General features: G+C 41.8%; 1 protein-coding gene and 1 pseudogene across 5 annotated transcripts in view; one reads left to right on the top strand and one right to left on the bottom strand.

Annotated features, from left to right (window-relative positions):
* TACC1 (transforming acidic coiled-coil containing protein 1) overlaps positions 1 to 7,860 on the top strand; it is a 120,591-nt gene that overhangs the window by 15,443 nt on the left and 97,288 nt on the right. The window lies entirely within an intron of this gene.
* Positions 5,804 to 5,888, bottom strand: LOC128776704 (U4 spliceosomal RNA; annotated as a pseudogene).

Genomic DNA, 7,860 nt, shown 5'->3' with positions numbered 1-7,860 from the left:
GCAAGATTGGGCAGGAAAGCCTTCAGACTGTCGTACAGTTCTGACTAAGTCTCTGCCAGGCCGCTGAGGGGGTTCCAGAGCAAACGTTGTCCACTAGAGGAGTGCCATGTTGGGCAGAAATGGTCAGGCCTTTATACTACCACCTTGCTCAGGCATTGGCTGGGGACTCCAGGGGAAAACTGATCTCAGCTCCAAAGCTGAGGCAAACCCTGAAGGCACTAACAGCTGGAGGTTATCAGCTAACCACATTCCTTGAAGCTGGGTTGCTAAGTCCTTTCTTGGAAAGGGATCGGAGTGCTACAATTCTGTGCCTACCAGAAATATCTTTGAAAATTCCAAACAGAAGCTGGCTGACCACTGGTCAGGATTCTCAAGCAGAGGATTCCTGAGTCAGGTGGAATTTGGAATCTGATGATCCCGTTGGCACCTTTCATCTGTTGTGCCCTAGGATTGTTCTTCAGCATGCTTTGATCCAGGCAAGCCAGGTATTATGTTTCTCATGTTCATTCCATCTTGCTCACACCTCTGTTTCCCTTCTTGCGCTGATCATCTTATGCCCTGCTCTGTCCTAGAGGTACAATCAGTCCCTTCCTCCCAGGAACTCTTCATGGAGGGGCTGAGGAGCCAAATGATGGAGTCTATAGCTTCCACTTGTGCTGCCCAATCCCAGATGCTGAAGAAAATGGTTATAGTATCAATAGCAATGTGGATCACTGAGTTGCATGGAGACAAAAAGCTTGTGAGCACAGGCAAGAAAGTTGAAAACTTCAAAGCTAAGACCACCCAAACCAAATCCTGATCTGATTACCACCCATGCTTCCCTGGAACATGGTAAAAAGTAAACAACAGCCCTCCCCACTGATCAGTGCATGTACTACATCTGGCTAGGTGTGATCTTTTTATTTTCTTCCATCCCAATTCCCATGGGCACCCCTGGATTTTTCACCTGCAGGTTCAGAATCATGCTGGGGCAGTTCTGGTCTTTCTCTGTAGCAAGGTGGAACACTTTCAGACTTCTTGAGGAAAGAGTGGCCCTGATGTTTTGGTGTACGTGCACTCAATCTTCCTTTCATTTAACCTGCTTATGGGTAAAAGCCTGTTTTATTCTTGTAACTTGGCAGCTCTGTCTGGCTCACAAATATCCAAAGATAAATAATCAACGTCCTGACATGACCTCTAAGGACAGTCTTAACTTCTAAGCCAAAGAACATTTTATATTTACTTTGTCTCTCTTTAGAGATTTCCTTTGAATGTTTGCTTCTGCTTTGCAGCATTTTTGGGCTCCATACATCCTGTTGGTTTGCTCAGCCAGAAAACAGTCACATTTTTTTTTAATATTCATGCTGCTATTCTTGTACAACAAACTATCATACTGATTTTTAATTCCAAATTTAATGCTCACAAATTAAAGCACTTCCTTGAACCCAGGCACTCAGTACTCTTGCCAACCTCCTAGTTTTTTTGGGGGTTGTGAGTTTGAGCACTGTGTTGGGTGTAGAGATCGCTTAAAAATAAATACCCAGGGGTGCCTCGGTGGCTTAGTTGGTTAAGCATGCGGCTCTTGGTTTCGGCTCAGGTCATGATCTCACAGTTTCGTGGGTTCGAGCCCTGCATTGGGTTCTGTGCTGGCAGTGCAGAGCCTGCTTGGGATTCTCTCTCTCTCCCTCTCTCTCTGCCCCTCCCCTACTTGTGTTGTCTCTAGCTCTCTCAAAATAAATAAATAAACGTTAAAAAAAAAAAGTAAATAAATAAATATCCACAGTTTGCTCCAGGTCACTACCCCAGAATTAGATAAGATCCGAAAAAGTACCAAGAAGACACTTGAGGTTACTGAGTCCAGGACGTTTGAGTTATAGGCCAGGCAGGTTCTGTCTCTGAAGACAATGCCAGGGCACAAAAATATCCTGCTTCCCAAACAAAATCAATAGAAAGCACACTGGACTATTATGTAGGTATATAGTCCCTGAACCATTATGTAGGCATAGAATTGACAAGTAGGGGTTTTTTTGTGGGTTTTTTTTTAAGTGCTTTCCTTGTTGTCCCGGAGAATACAGATTGAAATTGTGAAGTTGGCAGCTGTTTCCACAGGAGGAGGGCAGTGTCACAGATCTGAAGCACAAGCTTTCTTCTGGGAACTGCCCACTTATTATAGATGACAGTTGTATCACCTTGAAGCAGGGAAACAAAGACTGTGTGTGTGTGTGTGTGTGTGTGTGTGTGTGTGTGTGTGTTTGTGCCAGAATTCAGCTTTGCTAGCACAAAGTGTAAGAGAACAGTCATACACACAGTGGTGGAATTGTGGAAGAATTTCTGAGAATTAGCCTTAGGCAAAAGGCATTTGGCTGGAAACTAACTGAAAACCTACCTTGTAAGGAAGCATGTGACTTTCACCTGACTTAATTTTCTTCAGTGCTAATGGCTCCAGCCCGGGCAAAGGTCCTGGTCTGGGTTGCTGGCATGTTCACTCTTCAGAGTAAGCTGAGAATAAATTCAAAGACAAATCACCAAAGGTAATTTATTTCCTTGACACTGAGTATAAGGATGGTTTTTAAGGTAACATTTTTATATTTTCTAATCAAAGTAACAGATATGTAATCTTCATATTTGGATTAAGTATGCATGAAGGAAACGAGAAGGGAGGAAAAAACAAAGGCCTGGATGGGGTGGGGAACTCTGAGTCCTGGCTGCATCTCTGGCACGGTCTCTGTGACCTTGGGCAAATCTCAAGTGGGTCAGGGCCTTGGCTCACGTGTATTAATATAAGAAGGAAAAGCTAGATGACGCCCAGGGTCCTTTCCAGCTCTGTTCCAGGAATCAGTCTCTTGGTTTTGATTTTTTTGTTATGTTTAGGCAGTGCCATAACAATGATGTGGGGTGGAATTAGGGTCAATGTGGTCACTGGAGGCTGGTGGCAGGCCTCGGGCAACTGTCACCTTGTGCAACATTTTTGTGAAGATGAATTCAAATTGAGATAGACATCAAGGTAGGTGTTTGTATGTATTTGGTGAATGAATGAATGAATGCATGAATGAATAAATCACTCAGGGCAAGACTGAGGGAGAAGAGAATGGAAACCTTCAGTTGGAGGAAGTTTATTTGGGATAGGGCATAGATTCGCATGGGGGGCAATGATGGCTGGGGGTAGGTTTTATGGATACATTCAGCAGGAGCTGAACTTCAGGCCTGAGAAGTATTAGGGTTAGGGGCTAATTTATATACAGTCTTTTTTTTTTTTTTTTTGAGAGAGAGAGAGAGAGAGAGAGTGAGAACAGGGGAGAGGGGCAGAAGGAGAGAGAGAGAAAGAGAGAGAGAGAAAGAGAGAGAGAGAGAGAGAGAGAGAGAGAGAGAGAGAGAGAGAGAGAGAATCTTAAGTAGGTTCCATGCTGAGCATGGATCCTACGATTCTGGGACTATGACCTGAGCCGAAATCAAGAGTTGGACACTCAACTGACTGAGCCACCCAGGCACCTCTGTCCACACTCTTTATCTAAAGAATAGGTGAAATAGGGGTGCCTGGGTGGCTCGGTTGGGTGTCCGACTTTGGCCCAGGTCATGATCTCACAGTCTGTGAGTTTGAGCCCCACATCTGGCTCTGTGCTGACAGCTCAGAGCCTGGAGCCTGCTTCAGATTCTGTGTCTCCCTCTCTCTCTGCCCCTCCCCTGCTCACGCTCTGTCTCTCTGTCTCTCAAAAATAAATAAACATTAAAAAAAATTAAAGAGTAGGTGGAATAATTGCTGACAGGGCCACTAAGTAATACAGTTCTTCCAGTTTGAGTACAAGATAATAGGACTGTTTTTCTCTGCAATTTAAGGACCAGAATATTAATTAGGATTTCCTTTGGTTGAGGTTTACAGAAATCCAAAATAATAGTAGCTAAGCAATATGTAAGTTTTTTTTTCTCACATAAAAAAAAAAAATCTGTACAGCAGGCTTAGAGGCTCCATGATGTGATGGATCCAGGCTCCTTCAACCTCAAGATGAAGTGTGGCCGCATGAATTCAGCTAGCCCCTCAATATCCCAGCCAGCAAGGTAAAGAGTCTATTTGGGCTGCTGTCACAAAATACCACAGACACTGTAGCTTATACATTTATTTCTCATAGTTTTGGAGGCTGGAAGTCCAAGATCAGGACGCTGGCATAGTTGCACTCTGGTGAGGGCTCTCTTCCTGGTTCATAGCCGGTGCTTTCTGGCTATTGTCCTCAAAGTGTGGAAGGGCAAGGGATCTCTCTGGAGTCAATGTCATTGTAAGGGCACCGATGTCGTTCATGAGGGCTCCACCCTCATGATTTAAGTAGCACCCAAAGCCTCCATCTCCTAATACCGTCACTCTTGGGGACTATTTGACACATGAATTTGAGGGGGACACAAGCATTCAGACTGTAGTACCTTCACACTCCCCATTAATGATGCTTCATGGAAGCTGAACTTGACACTTCTATTTTTATCCCATTGACCAAAACTTAGTTACACGGCCATATCTACATGTAATAGAGACGTGTAATAGGGAAATGTAGCTTTCATTCATAATAGCCAAAAACCAGGTGGTTTTCTCTTTGTTTGTTTTACTAAAAGAGAAGAACAGATATTAGGAAATATTAGCCTCTGTCACCTTAAGATATTACAGACGTACTGCAATTATGCAATGATGCTTCCATTGCTCAACTCCTTTGGTCCTATCCCTTAAAATTGTCTTCAGGGCACATAGCAAATTATCTTCAGTATTCTTTTTTTTTTTTTAATGTTTTATTTATTTTTGAGAGAGAGAGAGAGAGCATGCATGTGCTCGCACAGTGGGGGAGGGGCAGAGAGAGGGGAGCAGAGGATCCGAAGCAAACTCTACACTGCCAACAGCAGTGAGCCCATTGTGGGACTCGAGCCCATGAACTATGAGATCATGACTTGAGCCGAAGTTGGACAGTCAGCTGACTGAGCCACCCAGGCGCCCCTATTTTCAGTATTCTAAATGAATCTTCATCCTGTGGAGGTAGATTTGACTTTTGAAACTGGGGTCACTCAGGACAACTGTGATGAGTAAAGTGGGTGGTAAAGCTGAGTATTACCATTTCATAAGAACAATATATGGGTTCTTATCTCTGGATATTATGGACTATTCTGGGTATAAAGATCATTCTTGCAGAAAATAACTCTACAACCTGGACATGATATATAAAGTGACTACCTGGAGGTACTGAAGAGAAAACAGAAATAAATAGGTTGTGGTGTTGCATGTCAGCTTGAAGAAGAGGAGATGAGGAGTCACAGGAGAAAGTCCTCTGCCACCATGGCTTTTAGCCTGGGGCTCAGTGTAGTTCACATAGTGGCTTGTGTAACACAAGACTGAAGACTGAAAAACTCTACAGTCTTGCTGTTTTAGGGAGTAAGAAGGGTCAAGTCCGAAAATCATGAATGCTGAAAAGGTGGGGGAACCCAGAAAGGAAACCGTCAGAAAGAGGATCCCCAAATTAAATTTCTGATTAACCCCTGAACCAGACATGCACAGAACACACTCAAAGCAGCTCAGCCAGACAAAAAGATCTACACCCGGACTGGAGCTGTTACCTGAGAAACAGTTTGCAGTGTAAGCCCTGTGAGAAAATCATTTGCTGAAACAACGGAAAAACAACTCTCATCAGAGAAAAAGAATGGAGTCTGAAATCCCTGCAACTTAGCATTTATGATGTCCAAGATGCAGTCCAGTGTTACCTGACAGATGAAGAGCCGGGAACACAAAACACCTCTTAGAAGTCAATCGCATCTAACCTGGAGATGAATAAGATGTTGGAATTTCGAAGGCAAGGATGTGTAAGTGTTTTGTAGTTTTCAATTAGCAATAATTGCGCCTCGGATAAACCTCATTGGCTACGATACTGCCACTGCGCAAAGCTAGTGTTTTGTAGTTTTAAAAGACTTTATCGCCATCTTCCATGAAGCAAAGAAAATTAAGGAAAAATGCTTGTTTTCAGTGAATCAAAATCTCAGGAGATAAATGGAAAGTTTCAGCAGAGAAATTGAAGCAATAAAAAAGAACCAAATGGAAATCCCTTTTTATGTGTTGCTCTCTTTCTGCTTTCGAGGTTTATAACATTTTGACCAGGATGTGATTAGAGTAGACTTTTATGTTACTTTTACCTTATGTTTATTTTACTTGGTGTTTTTCCAGCATCTTGTGTCTGCAAATTTCTGACTTTTATTACCGTTGGGAGGAGTTTGGTGATCATTTCTTCAAATATTTCCTCCACTGCATTCTCTTCTCTCCTTCTGGGAATCCATGTATGTTTACTGTTTATATCATCTAACAAGTCCCTAAGATTTTATTCATTTTATTTTTGGTCTTTGCCTGTTACTCATCTTGAGTAATTTTGGTTGGTCCATCTTAAAGTTTACTTATTCTTTCATTTAATGTATCTATTTGGATGTTGAATCCATCTGCTCAATTTTTTTTTCAGAAATTGCACTTTTCATCTCTAGAATGTATATGAAGAAGTAACTGTTAACTTTATTTTTTAAAGAGTTTTTAAATAAGTTTATTTATTTATTTTTGAAAGAGGGAGAGAGACAGAGACAGAGGGCAAGTGGGGAGGTGGGGGGGGGGGCGGTGCAGGCAGAGAGAGAGGAAGACACAAAATCCAAAGCAGGCTCCAGGCTCCAGGCTCTAAGCTGTCAGCACAGAACCCAACGAGGAGCTCAAACCCATGAACTGTGAGATCATGACCTGAGCTGAAGTCAGATGCTTAACCGACTGAGCCACCCAGGTGTCCCAGTACATTGTTAATTTTAAATGGGCTATGAAAAGTTAAGGATGGATTTTGTAATTTATAGGTCAGCCACTAAAATAAGAATGCGAACACTAGCTAAAAAGCCATCAATAAAACTAAAATGGAATAATTTATAAAATATTAAAGAAATAAAAAAAGGCAGGAAATGGGAAATGGATAAGCAAATGTCAAAAGAGAAAAATAGAAAGCAAAAATATAAAATGATAGGCCTCACCCAATCATATCCATAATTACATTAAATGTTGATAACCTAAACACTCCACTCAGAAAATTAAAATTGACGATTGTTTTTCAATGAATTAAAAAGCCAAATGCAGCATCTCACTGAAAAGGTTGTATCGATGGCGAATACACATATGAAAGATATGCTACATCGTATGTCATTAGGAGACTACAAATTAAAACAAGGAGGTACCATTGATTTCACACCTGTTAGAATGGCAAAAATTCCCACCACTCGTGACACCAGATGCTGGTGAGGATGTGGAGCCACAGGAAGTCTCACTCATCGCTGGTGGGAGGGCAAAGTAGTACAGCCACTTTGGAAGATACCTTGGTGGGTTCTTACAAAACTAAACATACTCTCACCATATAAAGCCAGTGATTACATTCCTTGACATTTACCCAAATCAGCTGAAAACTTTCGTACAAAAATCTTCACATGATGTTGATAGCAGCTTTATTCTTAATTGCCAAAAATTCCCAAAGTAACCAAAATGTCCTTTAATAGGTGAATGGAGATGTCCAGAGAAGGAATATTATTCAGGGCTGAAAGGAAATGAGTTATCAAGCCACAAAAAGACACACAGAAAGCTTAAATGCATTTTACTAAGTGATACAAGCCAGGCTGAAAAGGCTACATACAGTATGACTCCATTATGACGTTCTGGAAAAGGCAAAACTATAAAAACAGTAAAAATATCTAGTGGCCAGGGAATGGGGTGGGGGAAAGGATGAATACGCAGAGCACAGCAGGTTTTTAGAGGAGTGAGGCTATTCTGTATGATACTAGAATAGTGGATTTTTGTTATATGTTTGTTTAAACTCATAGAATGTACCATACCAAGTGTGAATCCCAATA

Source organism: Panthera pardus, unplaced genomic scaffold, assembly GCF_024362965.1.
Source record: "Panthera pardus isolate Hobbes unplaced genomic scaffold, ASM2436296v1 HiC_scaffold_13, whole genome shotgun sequence".
Lineage (NCBI taxonomy): Eukaryota > Metazoa > Chordata > Mammalia > Carnivora > Felidae > Panthera > Panthera pardus.
This window is presented reverse-complemented; position numbering and strand designations above follow the sequence as displayed.